General features: G+C 44.3%; 1 protein-coding gene across 13 annotated transcripts in view; it reads left to right on the plus strand.

The window, feature by feature from the left end:
• The window catches only part of RIMS1 (regulating synaptic membrane exocytosis 1), a 1,970,833-nt gene that overhangs the window by 965,184 nt on the left and 987,339 nt on the right, over window positions 1-18,310 (plus strand). The gene's annotated exons all lie outside the window — the stretch shown is intronic.

Genomic DNA, 18,310 nt, shown 5'->3' on the forward strand with positions numbered 1-18,310 from the left:
GGAATCAGAATCACAGCACAAAATTCCTTTTCTAAACACCATTTTTTCAGAATTTCTTCTTAAAAATTTCAAGTGCTTTCACTCGATAAATTGTCTGGGAGCAAAATACCAGGGGCCGTATTACGAAAGGGCCCCGGGCATTTACGTCCCTGGGCTCTTTGGTATTACAGAAGGGGCTGCAGATGCTTGTGTGTCCCCTTCTGTAATACCGAGAGCGTTGTCACACATAAAGCGCCAGCGCTATCATCAGAGGTCGTTCACTTATTTGCGTGGGGCCATCGCCCCAGGCAAATGAGGTAATCCCTTTGCCTCTGCACCCGTGCCGTATTATAGAAGAGGAGCACAACAAACAAGGGCTTAGACTCACCTACAGTGAAGCAGTGTCTATAACTAGAATGAACAGAGAAGGTGCTAGTACTGAGTCTCATTTAAAGGTCACAAACAAATTATATTCAAAACCAACAAACACTCAATTGTCAGCCGATTATTGGAATATATCCATCATTTAATAATGATTGATATATTCCAATAATCGGCTGACAATTGAGTGTTTGTTGGTTTTGAATACAATTTGTTTGTGACCTTTAAATGATTTACCACAGCACTGAAACAACTCTGATCCCAGCCACCGACGGGACTAGTGTGAAACCCTTTGTAAGTGTGCTGAGACAGAGCCTTTGTGATGGTGTGGTAAGGATGTGACAGCTCCCCCTCCTCCCATCAAGTCAACATTCCTACTTGCTGCCTATTGAAAGTCATCACTTATTAAATGTATTAAGGTAACCCAATGCTATCCTGTGGGAAAGATAGGCCTTGCAGTAGTAAAAACAAATGTAAGAGTTTTTCACAACCATGACGTGTACAACTAAAAAAGTACATATCCAACTTTTCAAATGTGCTGCATCCTGCCCTCGGGTCTGTGCAGGGCCTACCTTAGGGGTATTAAAAAGGAAGGTTTAGGCCTTATAAAAGGTTTATTTGCCAGAAATAGCAGTTTAAACCTGCACACTCAGGCTTCAATGGCAGGACTGAGACGGTCATGTGGAGGTATTAGTCCTGGTTACGAACTCGCCATTGTACATGACTGACCGACTGACTGAATTATTTATTAAGCGCACCATTACCGAGGCGTCTTGGTGCTGAGCGAGGATAGGGAGTGGCTGCTCCGGAACTAGGATTTTACAAAAAGCCATGTTTTTAATGCCTGTCTGAACAGGATCTTGTTAGCTTGCAAGCGTAACTCTTTAGTTGCCTTTGCTCCCTAAACACAATGGCAATTGACACACATTCATTTGTGTGCACATATGTGATAATATTCTTCAAACTCAGTTTACTTCCACCAATTCGTAGGCGCCAGATCAAGACATATTTAACATTCTGTACAAGGGCTAAGTTCAGCATGTAAGATGTTACTATTTGTTTTTGGCTGCTCAGCGACAGAACTATCATAACAGAATAAACAATAGCGGACTGACTGGGATTTCAACATAGTAACATGGAGAATGTTCTTATATATATATATATATATGACTTCAAGCCTTTATTTATTCAGAGAAGCATTTTGCTGGCACTGAGAGGTTGGCCCCTGCCAGAATTCAAGCTCAGCTGAATCCTGCCACCTCATGAGTGATGCTGTCCTACTCTACACCAAGACGGATAGCTTGCTGACACTTACCCACAGGTAATGGGGAGTTAGACCTCCCAGACAGGGATTTGGCAGATCTTAGGCACAACAGGGTAGGAGTACACTATATTATAGTACTTGTATGCAAGAATATAGTGTTCGAGGTAAATGAGCTGCAGATTCAATACTTTGCATTAGATTGCCACCTGGTGTTGGGCTCGGATGATTGCATGTTGTTGTCATCTTGGAAGAAGTCTTTTGTAGTCACGAGATTGGTGACTCCTCCCCTGGACGATAGTGCGCATGGGCATCGGCTCCATCCTTAGATTGTTTTTTTCCGCCACCAGGTTCGGATGAAACTTTTCCGCTCCAGTTCTAAATCTACTTTACAAGTACTTCGACGCGTAAAAACGCATTCAAACTTCACCAAACTACTTTTGATATTGATAAACGTTGACTCGACTCCATAAGCTCGATTCCGGTCGTCGACGCGGGCCGTGGGCCTATCCACGCCGTGAGTCCTACACCTCATGGAAAGGACGCCATTCAAAAGATGCCCTGAGTGTGAAGCAAAGTTTGCACACAGTGACTATCACGAGGTCTGTAACCTGTGCTTATCGCCAGAACACAACAAATCCAGCTGTGCAGCCTGTGCATCCTTTCGAGCCAAGAAGACCATTTGAGATCGGAGGGTCCGTTGACACGACATGCAGAGATCGGCTCCGGAACCAGTGGATATCTTCGACGAAGAAGTTCCACTCATCCCCAAGAAGGCACAGGGTCAGACTGATTTGCATATGGTCATGTCTGAACTGGGGTGGAAGAGTGGGCTAAAGAACGGTGATGGATTAAACCCAGATCTCCTGACTGGGTGTGAGTGTTTGATTGGTTCAGATGCTCCGTCCATCACCACCCCCTTTTGTACCGCTTTGTTCGCCATAAGTTGGCAGGGTATGCTCAGACGTGAGTCCCTTGCTCACTTTGCCACTGGAATCAAGCAAGCCTGGCTGAAGACGACTGGAATGCCAGAAACCGGTCCTAGGAAGCCTATTTCCGGTCCAGGAAAGGCTGGCTTGTTCGGGCTGGACTGTTCCCATGAGGCACAGGGTCAGACTGCAGTTTGCATATGGCCATGTCTGAACTGAGGTGGCCGAGTGGGCTAAAGAACGGTGATGGATTAAACCCAGATCTCCTGACTGGGTGTGAGTGTTTGATTGGTTCAGATGCTCTGTCCATCACCACCCCCTTTTGTGCCGCAATATAAGGCGCAGGCAAATGACCTTATAGAAGAAGGCAAGTTAATTTCAAATGCCTCAATCAAGTGCGCACTTGATGTAGCAGACACTGCATATAGAGCTGTAAACACTAGTGTTCTACTTAGACGTCATGCGTGTCTACGCATTTCAGGATTTAAGCAGGAAGTGCGAACTGCCATCTTAAATCAGCCATTCAACCAACATCAATTGTTTGGACCAGCGGTAGACACAGCACTTGAGAAAATGCAGAAAGACACCGATACAGCCAAATCTATGTGAGCTTTGCAATCAACACAAGCTAGAGGCTCCTTTCATCGCTCCTTCTATAGAGGAGGCTCCAAACAAACTGGAGCAGACAATACAGCTTCCTTCAAATCCAATACACAGACATCTTCCAGTAAAGGATATTTTAGAGGAGGGTATAGAGGCAACTACAATAAAGGAAGAGGTCGAGTTAACAACAATAACCAAACCTCTTCCATCATAAAACAGTGACTTCCCTAAGCTCCCCCAACAGCACTCCACTCCTGTAGGGGGCAGACTAACACAGTTCCTACCTGTCTGAAATTCCATCACAACAGACATGTGGGTAAGACAAATTATCCTGTATGGCTACTGCCTAGAACTTACAGCTACCCCTCCACACATACCACCCAGGCAGCGTCCAATGTCTGCAGAACATCTTACACTGCTCAAACAAGAAGTCCTATCACTTCTTCAAAAGGACGCAATAGAAATAGTTCCTTTACAACATCAAGGAACAGGGGTTTACTCTCTGTATTTTCTAATACCCGAAAAGGACGGGACACTAAGACCAATTCTCGACCTCAGGCCCCTTAATCACTATATACACTCAGATCATTTTCATATGATCACTTTAAAACAAGTGCTCCCATTGCTGCAACAGGGCGACTTCCTTACAACACTAGATCTTAAGGACGCCTACTTCCACATTCCTATACATCCTTCTCACAGGAAGTATCTGAGGTTTGTACTGGAAGGACAGCATTATCAATTCAAAGTCTTTCCATTCGGGGTAACAACTGCACCAAGAGTGTTCACAAAGGGCCTAGCAGTAGTAGCAGCACATCCGGGAAGACAACAGAAACATGTCTTCCCATATCTAGACGATTAGCTCAATAAAGCCAAGTTATTCAATCATTGTGTCCAACACACATCTCAGACAATTCAAACATTGCACGACTTGGGGTTCACAATCAACTACACCAAGTTGCACCTACAGCCCTCTCATGTACATCAATATTTAGCGGCTACAATAAACACCTCTACAGCTCTAGCGTATCCCAGTCCAGCAAGGATACAGAGCATTCAAGCCTTAGTCACAAAGTTTCAACATCAACACTCTCTCCCAGCCAGAGTGTTCATGAGACTAATAGGCATGATGGCATCTTGCATCTTTATTGTACCATGTGCAAGACTGCAAATGCGTCCGTTACTGGAATGTCTAGCACAACAGTGGAATCAGGCTCAAGTACAACTAACAGACCTGGTGTTGGTGGAAAGCCGCGCACATCGCTCTCGGCAGTGGTGGAACACCAAAAACTTGACAAAAGGGTGGCCTTTCCTCGAACCTCTTCCACAAATATTACTTACAGCAGACGCATCTCTCACAGGATGGGGAGCCCATCTCCTACATCATACAACTCAAGGGCAATGGACCATTCAACAAAGATCGTTCCATATCAACCACTTAGAGCTGCTAGCAATATTCTTAGCACTCAAAACGTTCCAAGTACAAGTACAAAATAAAGCTGTCTTAATCCGGACGGACAGCATGACGGCCATGTACTATATACAAAAACAGATGGTACACACTCTCTACAGATGTCCCAGCTTGGGCCATTCCACAAAACATATATCTGTTAGCAGAACACCTTCCAGGAGTTCACAATCAGATAGCAGATCTGTTAAGTTGACAGACACAACAAATTCACGAATGGGAACTACATCTGCAAGTTCTTCTACCATTCTTGCACAAGTGGGGTCATCCAGACATAGATCTGTTCGCCACACACGAAAACGCAAAATGCCCAACCTTCACCACCAGGTTTCCACACCCGCTGTCCAATGGCAATGTAATATGGATGAACTGGTTAGGCAGATTTGCGTACGCTTTTCCGCCACTACCACTAATACCAATAATAGTGCGCAAGCTATGACAACAGTCGCTCAAACTGATTTTAGTAGTTTCCACATGGGCACGCCAACCGTGGTATACAACACTGCTAGAACTATCCCTAGTTCCACACCAAAAACTACGTCTGACACCATCCCTGCTAACGCAGAACCAAGGAGACAGCAGACATCCAGACCCAAGCCAACTGAATCTGGTGATCTGGCTCCTGAGGTCTTAGAGTTTGGTTATCTTAACCTACCACCAGACTGTATGAATATCATTAAAGGAGCCAGGAGACCTACTACTAGAGCTTGCTATGCTGCTAAATGGAAAAGATTTGCCATTTACTGCAACAATAACCAAAATGATCCCCTAGATGCTTCCATCCAAAATATAATTTGCTACCTTCTACATTTACAAAGACGTACCTTGGCTTATTCATCTATACGCCTACATCTGGTAGCAATTGCAGCATATTTACAAAATAGACAACATCTGTCTTTATTTAGAGTGCCTGCTAGTAAAGCATTTATGGAAGGATTAAAAATAATTCCTCCCAGGTTACCACCCTCTCCAGTGTGGAACCTAAACATTGTTCTTACAAGGCTCATGGGACCACCTTTTGAACCTCTAGACAAATGTGAACTGCAATTCCTCACATGGAAAACAGCTTTTCTAGTAGCTATTACCTCTTAGCAGAGTTAGTGAGATTCAAGCTTTCACTGTACAAGAACCATTTTTACAATCACACCGTAATAAAGTGGTTCTCAGAACAAATCCTAAATTCCTTCCAAAAGTCATTTAAACCAATATGTAGAGTTACCGGTGTTTTTCCAAAACCCAGACTCTGTAGCAGAAAGAGCTCTACACACCCTAGACATTAATAGAGCTCTTCTCTATTATATAGATAGGACCAAATCCTTTCACAAAACAAAGCAACTGTTTTTAGCTTTCTATCCACCACATAAGGGCAACCCAATCTCTAAAGCTGGAATTGCAAGGTGGATTGTAAAATGTATACAAATATGCTATCAAAAAGCAAAACTAACATTAACAGTTCCTCCTAGAGCATACTCCACATGCAAACTAGGTGTCACCATGGCTTTCTTAGGGAACATTACCCTTGAAGACATCTGCATGGCAGCAACATGGTCTACAACACACACCTTCACTAAACACTACAAGCCTAGCAGCAAGCTGCAGTAGGCCAAGCTGTCCTAAATACTCTATTTCAAACTACTGCAACGGATATAGGAGACCACCGCTAGGGTAGACACTGCTGCACAATCGATGCAGAGTGTAGAATCTGCAGCTAATATGCCTTGAACAGAAAATGCTACTTACCAGTATGCATCTGTTATTGCCATGTAGAGCTGCAGATTTCTACGCGCCCTCCTGCCTCCCCGGGACCTGTATGTGTTCCAGTTTCATCTTGATTAGATATACACATGGACATCCCTTCTTTATTTCTACTAACTCCATCATTTCCCATCATGGCGAAAAACAATCTAAGGATGGAGCCGATGCCCATGCGCACTATCCTCCAAGGGAGGAGTCACCTATCTCGTGACTACAAAAGGCTTCTTCCAAGATGACAACAACATGCAATCATCCGAGCCCAACACCAGGTGGCGATCTAATGCAAAGTGTAGAAATCTGCAGCTCTACATGCCAAGAGCAGATGCACACTGGTAAGTAGCATTTTCCTTTTTGTAATCTGCAAAATGGTTGAATTACTTATCTATTCACCATTCTCATAATGCTAACATTGTTCTGTTTCTTGCTATTAATCATTGCAGCATGTATATTTTACTCAAAAATCACAATGCTTCAATATAGATTTAAACTGCATGTTGTGTATTTCTTTTGTGTCTCTTTGGGTATGCATAAGTGGCTGAGAGAAAGGGTTCTAGATCTGGTATCACGATTTCCTTGGGGATCAGAGTTGTCATGCTCTGAGGTTGCACACACATTTCGTACGCTGTAGGGTTAGGGGTGCATATGGTGCACTGTGAGCTAGCAGGACTATAGGCCAACATATCCAGAAGGGTGCTCAGAATCAATCTCACACCAGTCCAACTGACTGTGCTGTCCAACAAACCCACAGTTTTACTTGAGAAAGTAGAAGCCATATGACAAAACATGTTTGACAGTCTACTTAGGTGAGTGGCACAATTAGTGCTGCAGGGGTACTAGTAGAATTTAATATACTGGCCCTGGGTACATATAGCTCAATTTTACAGTAGCATTTTAAGTAAATTAAATGTGCCAATTTGGTTAAGTCAATGGCTCATGTTTTAGGGAGTGAGCACATGCATTTTAGCACTTGTTTGCAATGGTAAAGGGCACAGAGTCCCATGGCCAACAGAAATGATCAGCAAAAATGGAGGACAAAGTCAAAAAAGTTTGGAGGAATACCACCCTAAGTCTAACAGGTCTAATATCAGTCATTCACTCCATGGTCCACTTGTTTTATTCATTTAGTCAACAGCATGCCTATCGAGTGTACTGATTGGGAGATTGGTCTTGTGGAGGAGATGCAGTCTACAGGACGGTGATGGGTTTTTGTTCAGGTGGCTAGTGTACAGGAGGAAATGTTGTTTTTGTTCAGGTGGCTAGTCTATGGAAGGGCGATGTGCTTTTGTATAGGGGATGTGTAGTCAATTGGGGAATTATGGGGTTTGCCGTAGGGTGTGTGGTCTATGGGAGGATGATGCGCTCAATGGGAAAAGTGGTCATATGGAGTGCCATGTTCCTCTGGAAGACATCTAACCTACCTGATGTGCTATGGTCTAGGGGAGGAGATGTAGTTTTTTGAAGATTTGGAGTAGTGTAGTTATGGTTTAATGGGGGTGGGTTCGGCCTATTGGGTGTGTTTCAGCATGTGGTCCATTTGATAAGAGGTGGTCCATTAGAGGCCATACAAATTCGCAATTTTAAAATTCGAACCTTAGTTACATGTCTAGCTTCCTTACTATACTAAATTGTGTGATCTTCAGAAAATTGATTTACTTCCTTCTTTTTCGCAATACTTTATATGTAACTGGACATGTTACATTAAAGCACCTATATACAGCAGCCCCTCCTTATGCAAACACACATTTGCTCTAACCCAGAGTATCAGACTTGATTTTCACATGGCTGACGAAGAGTGTGTCAACCTATATAAAATGTGCTCTGGTTTTAGCTTCTGGAGCACCTTCCATAAACTCTATGAGAAAATCATTAAAAAAAAAATTCTCCCAGACATGGTTTATCATAACCCAGCAGAAGGTCAGTATATTTCAGATGATTACACAGTTATTGTTCATAAATATCAGTCCAATTCCATCTTGTATTATAAAGAGAATCCTTTATTATTCTTGAAAAGCAAGCCAATGCGTTTCGTTCCCTGCATGTGAACTTCCTAAGGGTTGTAAAGTATACAAATACATATAGTATAAAAACATGAATATATAGCAAAATGTCACAAAACAACATGTACAAGCTTTTTCAAAATAAATTCAAAGGCGCAGATGACAGAAAAGAAGTTTGATGTATACACTCTACTATGTAATATACGAAAAGTTTTTAAATCTTCTCAAAGTCACATATGTGATTGTCTTTCTATGTTTTTTTGACGTCTTACTTTATTCCATGTTTGTCATCTGTGCCTTTGCATTTATTTTGAAAACGCTTACAGGTGTTGTTTTCAATTGTCTTATGACATTTGCCTGTATATTTATGTTTTTATACTGTATTTGTATACTTTAAAGCCCTGATAAAGTTCACCTGCATTGAACGAAACGCGTTGGCTGTTCTGCTTGTTTTTCAAGAATAATAAATAATTCTCTAAAAAATCAAGACGGAATTGGACTGATTTTTATAACTGTGCGGTGCACTTCACATTAATTGGTGGAAGTTTCCTGACCCCTGTGGGGCGCACCTCTTGAAACAGCGGGTGCAGTGGTTGTGCAAGCAATATTCCTTTACCACATTGGACCTCAAATCAAAGGGAAGGAGGGAGGTGTGATTTCTGTTTTGGCTCACTGTTTCTTGTTTTACATATTTCATAGGATTATATCACCGTAGAACTCACTAGAATTCCTAGAATGTATATACAACCACCAATTAACTATTTATATGTTTGCTAAAATCTATTGTCACCCTTTATGTTTGCTCCCTTTTGTGACCCTCAATACTTGGGATTCACTACATTGCATTTTATTGAGGACCATGTCCCCAATTCCTGGAATAGCTGCTACAACATTTTGTCCATGTTGTAGCCACCCAATCAAGGCGTCCTGTCCCCATGCAGCATAGTATCAACATTTAAAAGGACTAAAGAATGGCAAAAGATGGCTACATAAGGACCAGTAGCAGCAACTGACTGCTATTCTCATGTTTAACTGAGCTCATTTGTCTGAGTTGATGACATACAAAAATGAGAGACTCAAATTGGAAGCGTCCAACATAGAATCGAAAGCCGGAGGTACTGATGGTAGACAGTCCATGCTAATATCAGAAGCAGCACGAGATATAGGAGAAGCTAATTGCACTGAAGATGTCACTGTGGACACCCTGGCTGACTTATTCCACAACAAGATCTCTGTCATCTACAAAAACGTCAAACCCCAACCCACCACCGCCGACACCACTGGCCTACTCTCCTCCACAAACCGCAAACACCTCATCATCCACTGGTACACTCTCACAACTCAAGCCACAATCTCCATCATGAACTCTGCATTCGGGTGCACCCACAGACTCTTGCCCCACCACGTCCTCAACCTCTAGAGCAAGACGATTGGCGACGAGCTCAGGAAAGTCTTGAAAACCTCCAATACCTCAACCTCCTTCCCCAAGGACTGGAAACACGCTGAAGTGAGCACCTCCTGAAGAAACCTTCCACTGACCCAGCAGAACCGAAGAACTACCAGACAATCTCCCTGCTCCCCTTTTCAGTGAAGGTTCTTCAGACGCCAATCAACCTGCAACTCACTAAACACCTGGAATGCAACAACCTCTTGAACCCCTCTCAATCCAGATTTCAAGCTCACCACAGCACGAGACAGCCCTGATTACGGCCACCGATGACATCAGGGCCCTTCTGGACCACTGCAAAATGGCAGCCTTCATCCTCCTGGACCTGTCAGCCACCTTCAACACCACCTCTCATCCTATCTTGATAATCAGACTCCACCTCATTGGAATCCAGGGAGATACCCTCAAATATAGTGCCTCATCCCTCACTGGAAGAACCCAGAGGATCAGTCTCCCACAGTTCATCTTCGAACCCAAGAAGACCATCTGTGGCATCCCCCAAGAATCATCCCTCAGCCCACCCTCTTCAACACGCACATGATCCCCCCTGGCCTGCACCGTCCTATCACATACTCAACATCATCCCCTACACCAATGACATCCAGGTTATCATCTCTCTGTACAAAGACTACTCCAGCATCAGAGCTAACCTCCACAGGTGTATAATGAATGATGAAGGACAACTTTCTCAAGCTCAACAACAACAAAACAGAAGTCCTCATCTTTGGGAAAAACACAGCTCCAAGGAACGATGCATGGTGGCTTGTGGAATTCAGCCCATCCCCTGAACCAACAGACCTTGCCCGCAACCTTTGCATTATCCTAAACAGTAAGCTTTCCATGAAAAAGCAGGTGACCACAGTGTCATCCGCCTGCTTCCACACCCTACACTTGCTCCCCCGAATCTTCAGGAGGCTCCCAGGGAACACTAGAAAGACTGTCATGCAGGCCCTTGGCACAAGCAGTCTGGACTACGGGAACAAACTCCACATCACACCCTACCTCAAGAAACTACACTGGCTCCCAATCCAGAAGAGATGTCAGTTCAATTTATTTATTTTATTTATTTATTTATACAATTTATATAGCGCGCAATTACCCTGGGGTGTCTCGGCGCTGAGCAAAACATATGCTGAGAGGTATGACTTATTATTGGTTAAATAGCCAAGTTTTTAATTGTTTCCGAAATGTCATTAAGGAAAGGCTGGTATTTATATGTTGGGGGAGAGAGTTCCACAATCTGGAAACAGACACTATAAATCGTCTGTCTCCCCAGGTAACTTTTTTTGTTCGTGGGATTGAAAGCAAGTGGGCTGAGGAGGAGCGTAAGGCTCTTTTGGGGTTGTATACACATAGAGCTTTTTTTAAATAGTCTGGACCTATGTTATTCAAGGCCTTATAAGTGATACACAGCGCCTTAAATTTAGTATGACTCCTAACCGGGAGCCAGTGAAGTTGGCGAACAATCGGGGTAATGGAAGAGAATTTTGATGTGCAAGTCAGAATTCTGGGAACCGCATTCTGAATTAGTTGCATCTTATTAAGGACTTGTTCTTGGGCGTTTAGCAGTGGAGCATTGCAATAATCGATCTTAGAGAGAACTAAGGTACACATTAGAGTTTTGCCTGCATTAGGAGGAAGAAAAGGCAGTAATTTCTTAACCATCCTTAGAGTATAAAATGATGCCGAGACCACTGCCTTGGCATGGCTCAGAAATGACAACTTATTGTCAAATAATACTCCTAAGTTCCTGACTTTAGTGACCGGAATTGGGGGGCTCCTAAGTCAGAAGGCCACCATGCTGGTGACCAAGACGGGGTCAGTTTTCCGAATATCATGACCTCCGTCTTGTCAGAATTTAATTTTAAACAGTTGTGATCCATCCAGGAGCTGATAGCCATCATGCCTTCCTGAAAGTTTGCCGCAACTGCTTCTCCGTTGTTATGGATGGCCAGTACCAACTGGGTGTCGTCGGCGTATGATGTCAGGCCAATTCCATAAGATTTAATGACCCTCGCCAAGTCCGACACATAGATGTTAAAAAGTGTCGGACTTAACGAGGATCCTTGGGGGACACCACATGGTAAGGTGAAGACAGGAGAGTAGTAGCCACCCAGTTTAATGGACTGTCCACGGCCTGACAGAAAGGAAGCCAGAAGAGATTTGACCTTACCCTGAATGCCAATGTGGGCTACATGGTCGATCAAGATGTTATGATCGACCGTGTCGAAGGCCGCACACAAGTCCAATAATATCAGGTCTGCAGTGCCTCCTTGATCCATAATCAATCTGACTTCATCAGCTGCCTTTATTAGTGCTGTTTCTGTCCCGTGCCCCTTCCTAAACCCGAATTGGGTGTCGTCGAGGAGATTGTTCTGGTCGATATATTCGGCCAACTGACAAGTCATGATTTTCTCAAATATTTTAGAAGGAAAGGGAAGAGATGCAATTGGTCAATAGCTTTTAGGTTCTAAAGGATCCAGGTTTGTTTTTTTTACTAAAGGTTTTACAATAACTTTCTTCCAGATCGACGGATAAGAGCCCGAAAGAAACATAGAATTACAAATGTTTGTAAGAACTGGGGCTATCAGGTTGGTCACTGTTTTTAAGATCTGCGGTGGACATGGATCCAGCGGTGACCCTGATTTGATAGTTGTCATATATTCAGCTATCTGCATTTGAGATATTTGGCTAAATTCACAGAAGACTGTTGGCATGAAAAGGTCTCTACTTTTGGAGACACTACTATTGGAGCGTGTAGGTTCAGTAATCCCCTCAGCGGTAAAGTTGGAAAAGATGTCATTTACCTTGAGCTTAAAAAAGTCCGCCAGGTCGTTGCACAGCTTTTGGGACGGTTCTATAGTAGTACATAATGGTGGAGTAGAGAGCTTCGTGACAACCTGATAAAGTTGTTTGGTAGAATTTTTAGCTGACTCTATTTGCTCCAAATAAAATTTCTGTTTTTCTGTGATTAGAAGTTTTCTATATGTGGCCAATGCTTTTATATATAGGTCTTTATCTATGTTATTGTAATCTCGGCGCCAATGTCTTTCTAAGTTTCTGCACCATTGCCTTTCTAGTCTGAGGGTTTCTGAGAACCAGGGTGCAGATTTATTTATTTATTTATTTATTTTTAGAGTTTTATATAGCGCAAACTTGAACCGATTCGGTTATCAGAGCGCTTTACATAGCACCAGTTCTGTTACATTTTATCAAAGCACTTTACATAGAATCAGTTACGTTACATAAGGAACACATTTCTTTTTGTTCTAGTGAATAGGGTTATCTCTTCACACGGGGGAAGGGATACACCTGGCTATACTCCAACAGTCACACAGGCGACTAGTCGTTAAAGCTATATCTCTAAACACAGGGAGGGGATACACATGGATACAATCTAAAAATCACATAGGATACTAGTCAATAGAGTTATCTTCTATCTACACAGGAGGGATATGACTGGAAATACTCTAAGGGTCACATAGGAGTGGTAGAGAGTACAAAGGTCCACTGCAAACACTAGTGATAAGAGTCAACTACATACACATAGGAAGGGAAATGACTGGTTAAACTCTAAGAGACGCATAGGGGTGGTATATGGTGTAAGGACTTCAGCGAATACTAAAGCTTAGCATTATTGCAATAGGTCAAAGATGCAGTCACAGCATAGAGGAAGGGTGGGTGGGATGCAAGGTATGGAGGGAAGGGCTAGAGTCCAGCGAGAACTGTCCGAAACAGCAGCAAAGTGTCATTCAGGATAGCACGCAAGTCGAGAAGTCCAGGAGTGAAGGTGGGAGCCCAGGAGGCGCATCGCCATCTTGGAGAGCTTGCGATCATCAGAGTTCACCAGAGGCACTGACCTCACAGCGTACCGGACACAGCCGCAGGCAGCAGAAGGTGGTGGATCGGTTCGGGAGACCTGTGCCCAGCAGAAGCAGTCGCTGGCGCTGCGGGGCGCGAGGGCCGCGGTCCCCTCGAGCAAGGCCCCCCCTCGGAAGTTGCTTTACCGAATGCTGTTCGGGGCTGGAGGCGGGTATTGCTGGGCACAGTCGGCAAAGTTGATGGAGCAGGGACCCACCCTGGGGGACAGCCTAGAATCAGGCGGAGAGATCGGGGCTAGACCAGAGGCCGGGGAGAGGTAGGGGTGAGCCAGAGGAAGCGGCGATCGACATTCTAAAGTCGCCGCCGGCCGCCATCTTGGAGTCAGGCAGGCGCTGGGATGATTCCCCCGGTGAGTGTCGCCGTCCCGGTAGGGCTAGATGGTGCCATCTCCCATCAGCAGCCGCCGCTACAGTCAGCGAGAGTCTGGCCAGGCCGGGGGAGCGCAGGTCTCAATCCTACCTCCCAGCGGCGGCCGCAGTCGGCGGAGTCGAAGGCGAGGTGCCGCCCGCCATCTTGAGCGCCACCGTCCTCTCCTCACACTCATCCGGAGATCGGACCTGTCCGCCTATCTAGGGGCAATCGCCGATGCTCTACAGAAGCCCCACTCGCTCCGCTTCACGTGGGGAAAAAAGGTGCGCACAGAAGAAGGGCCGTAGCAGCCCAGAGCCGGGGTTGAGTAGCTCGTGACCCGGGAGCCGAGACGATCCACGTCCGTTCGGCTCCCGGCTTCTGAATGGTGATGGTGTGTTACGGTTGGGCAGCATTTTTTTTCGGGGTGCTAGCGTAGTAAAGGCATTATTAAGCCAAACATTGTAAGTCTCAGAGGCTATATTTGGATCTATTGTGTACCTTGGTAGAGTGGAGGCTAAAGTAGACTGTAAAATTGCACCATCTATGTTCTTCCAATCCCGGAATTGGACATAGGAGCAGTTTGTAATGTGTAGGTTTTTGGGATTTTTAGTTATAATTGTAAACATTACCGCCGCATGATCTGTCCATGTTAAAGGTTTGACTGAGGGCAAAATCATATGAGGATTATTAGTAAATAGGCCATCAAGGGTATGCCCTGCCCGGTGGGTGGGAGAAGTAGTCATTAATTTGAGACCTGCTGAAGAGAGATCCGAGATAAGGGCTAAAGAATCTCTGTCATTGGTGATCTCTAAGTGAAAATTAAAATCACCTAATATTGTATAGTTAGAGTTAGCTGCTATAGGTTCTAGTAAGGTGTTGATAGATGCCAGGAAGTGAGATCGGAGGGTAGATGGACGGTAGAGAAGGGTTCCCTTAAAAGACTGCCCAGGAGAAAGCATAATAGTAAAAGTTAATGCTTCTGCAGACTCCATATTAACAGGTTCTATTCTTGTTTCAAGATGTTTTCTATAAATAATAGCTATACCACCACCTTTTTTTCCTGGGGATCTATCCTGCCTTACCACATGGTATCCATCTGGAGTTCCTATACAGAAATCAGGGCCGGAAGCTTTATCTGCCCATGTTTCAGTAATAAAGAGGAGGTCGATGTTATGACTAATAATAAATTCATAAATTTCAACTTTGTTTTATAACAGAACGTACATTAATAAGCGTGCAATAGATATGTTTAACTTTTGAATCTCCTAAGGATGGCTTCTGCATATTTTGATGATATGGAAGAGTCAGCGTATACCTACAACTCGGGCATTGTGAAGATTGAAGGTTAAAAAGAGAGTGTGAGTTAAAATAAGGACAGCAAGCACCTCCCATAGTGTTCTTTATGTCCCTTAATTGAGTATTAGTATAGGTAATACCCTCGTCTCCAGGGTGAAATCTGGGGGGGCCAGGGGACATGGCGCTGAGCGCGATCTTAGCGCGGACGGGCGCAGACGGGCACCCCTTTGGCGCGGCTTCGGCACGCCCGCAGCGCGCGTCTGCTGCGCGTCCGGAAGTTCATGTGCAAGATATTGTCTAGCCCCTCCTCCAGCTAGACCGCGACCTCTGGTCCTGCCGGGCTACGGGACTGACTCAAGATGGCGCCCTGCCCTCCATGCAAACGGCAATGCAGCCGCGATGGACCGGGGCAGGGTGAGCACAATTCAGCACAAGTAGGTAATGGATATATCAATTAATATTACAGCAGCAATTAGATTGTTAAAATAATGGATTTTAAAGTGCGAGTGGAAATGTTAAAAAACGAACAATTTGGCAATCAGTAAGCAGAAGAGTAACACACAAATATTAATCATTCATTAGCGTGCCTCGCAGTCTGCCCCTCAGCGTTTGAGCTGAGCCGTAGGAGCTGCCACCACCTACCACTACCGCTGCGCGCTTCAGTCTGTATGCCGAGATATAGTCTAGCCCCTCCTCCAGCTAGACCGTGACCCATGCAAACAAAGTCCTGCAAAGTGAAGGACCAACTTACACCAACAAACGCTTGACCTCCACTACGCAACCAGACACCTATGATACCCTCCCTCTTCCTTGCTAACACCCCCGCTCCTGGGTCCACCAAAGCAACAGCAGAGGATGCTACTTTTCACACCTGGCGGCAAAAGCATGGAGCAACCTCTCCCTTCATCTCAGGACCACCCCATTACTCTAGTAATTCTGGAGCAGACTCAAGACCTGACTGTTCGAATGACCAGATTACCACAAAGCAAGCATTAACTCCAGTGCCTTGAGATCTTTACAGTTGATTTTCCATGCTCAATCATGATTGATTCCAAAAGAAGCATGAAGAGAAAAGTGCAGTATGGGGAATGTGAGTAATGCATCAGGTTTGGCATTGGAGTCAGTGGTATAGAAACCACAATAGGAGCAACATACATGGGAGATCCGAACAAGTTTGAGAATTATGAGAATGTTGCTCTAACATATGTTTGTTGTGGCACATGTGACAGGATTAATGGCGAACCATTTGAAGCAGATTTGATGATTGGCATCTGCATAGTATTACGATCTGATTGATTTAGAGCCATTGTTTGAGTGAGCTCCCATTGAACAACAGAATGCAAAGCTTTTTTCAAGGGAATGTTCAAGATAACGGTATGATAGCAGTTGAGGCATTGGAAGTGCGGTCTCTCTGTTAGTAGTGAAAGCTTTTGCAAGCATAAAGTCCAGTGTTCCTTCAGTTTGGAAAATAAATCTACTGCCAGAAAGCAAGCTACAGTATGGCAACAGTGTTGCTCAGATGGATAGATCAGTTTCATGTCCATCGCCTTAGAAGAATGATGAAGAAGCCGTTAAGTACAAGTCTTAAAGCTGTTGAAATTCCACTGAACAAGTTTGAAAACATTGAACCCAAAAATGCTAGTACTGTCACGTCAACCTTTATTGTTAGATTAATTAAAATCATTACAAAGTGCTAGTGCAAAGAAGAGCTCTCGTTTGGAGGAAATCAGTGCAGAAAGCAAGGTGAAAATGCAAAAAGGAACGATCAGTTAGTTTAAAAATGTTTACTTCAAAATGAGAGTTTGCTGTGTTAAAACTAAGATAGCAGTTACAAATTTACGGATACAGCTAAAATGTTCCAGTGCACACCAAGCCAGTTTGTGAAATGGAGTTTGGTTTGATTTCTGTTGGTGACAGTTAAGTAGCAGTTGCCCTGTTTACGGCACCCTCGACTCCTTGGAGGTATTTTACAGTCCGGGAGACTGTTTTCTGGTCTGCTGAGTTGGGGCAGGCCAATATGGTTTGTCTGCTGGAGCGCACGCGTTTCCAGAGAGGGCCAGCCATTGTTGACATGGGCTAAGAGTAGAGTTGCAGAGGCAGATGATGTGCACCAAGTCTTCAGTCACGAGGCTACATAGTCAACAGTTTGTTTCCCCTTCTGCCCTAAGCCAGGGTGAGATGTGCATGTTGAAGGGCAGGATCCCAAGGCGATATTGCAGGAATGTGTGTATTATTCTGCTTCTCCCAGGTGTTTCTGTGGTTTCAGGATCTTGTAGCTATTTAATATTGACCAGGGATCGTTTTTCCAGAGTTGCCCTGTCTTCTAATAAAGATATTTTTGTTGTTGTTTTATTGACAGTTCTTTTGTAGATGTCGTGGCTCACTGCTGTTGACCATAGTTCTCCTAGCCCGAACCGGTCAATTGTTTCAACAAGGTAGTCTTGTGCTGGTGAGCGTGATTTAATCCCTGGGCTGACCACACTGGGAGGCACTAACCTACTTCTTAGCGCCTGGACGCCTCAGGGCAGCAGTTGGGCTTAATAAAACCCCTTTTCATTTCATTTCATTTATTAGACTTTCCTCCTATACATGATAGTTAAGTGCATTTTCTTCAACTGATTTGAGCCTGTGACAGAAGATGACGAAGGCTGCTCACCTGGTATAGGACAGTTTTGTGACTCCAAACTCCAGCCTTATCTGGGCTGGTAATGTGTGGCTGGGGAGCTGGAAGATTTGTGTGTATATTTTTGCAATTGGGGTGTCCGGAGTTATTGTGTCTTTGCCACGAAGAGACTCGCAACCATAGTTCAGATTTGGGACCACTTTCACCGTGGCAATTTCTAGCATGGGGCTGAACGTGTGCCTTTTTAGACTCCTAAACATGACTGTGAGCCCTGTCACCAGAGCAACCCCTTTACTTTTAATTTCCTCCTCGTGTGGTTTGAATGAATGAGTAGCTGT

Source organism: Lissotriton vulgaris, chromosome 6, assembly GCF_964263255.1.
Source record: "Lissotriton vulgaris chromosome 6, aLisVul1.2, whole genome shotgun sequence".
Classification (NCBI taxonomy): domain Eukaryota; kingdom Metazoa; phylum Chordata; class Amphibia; order Caudata; family Salamandridae; genus Lissotriton; species Lissotriton vulgaris.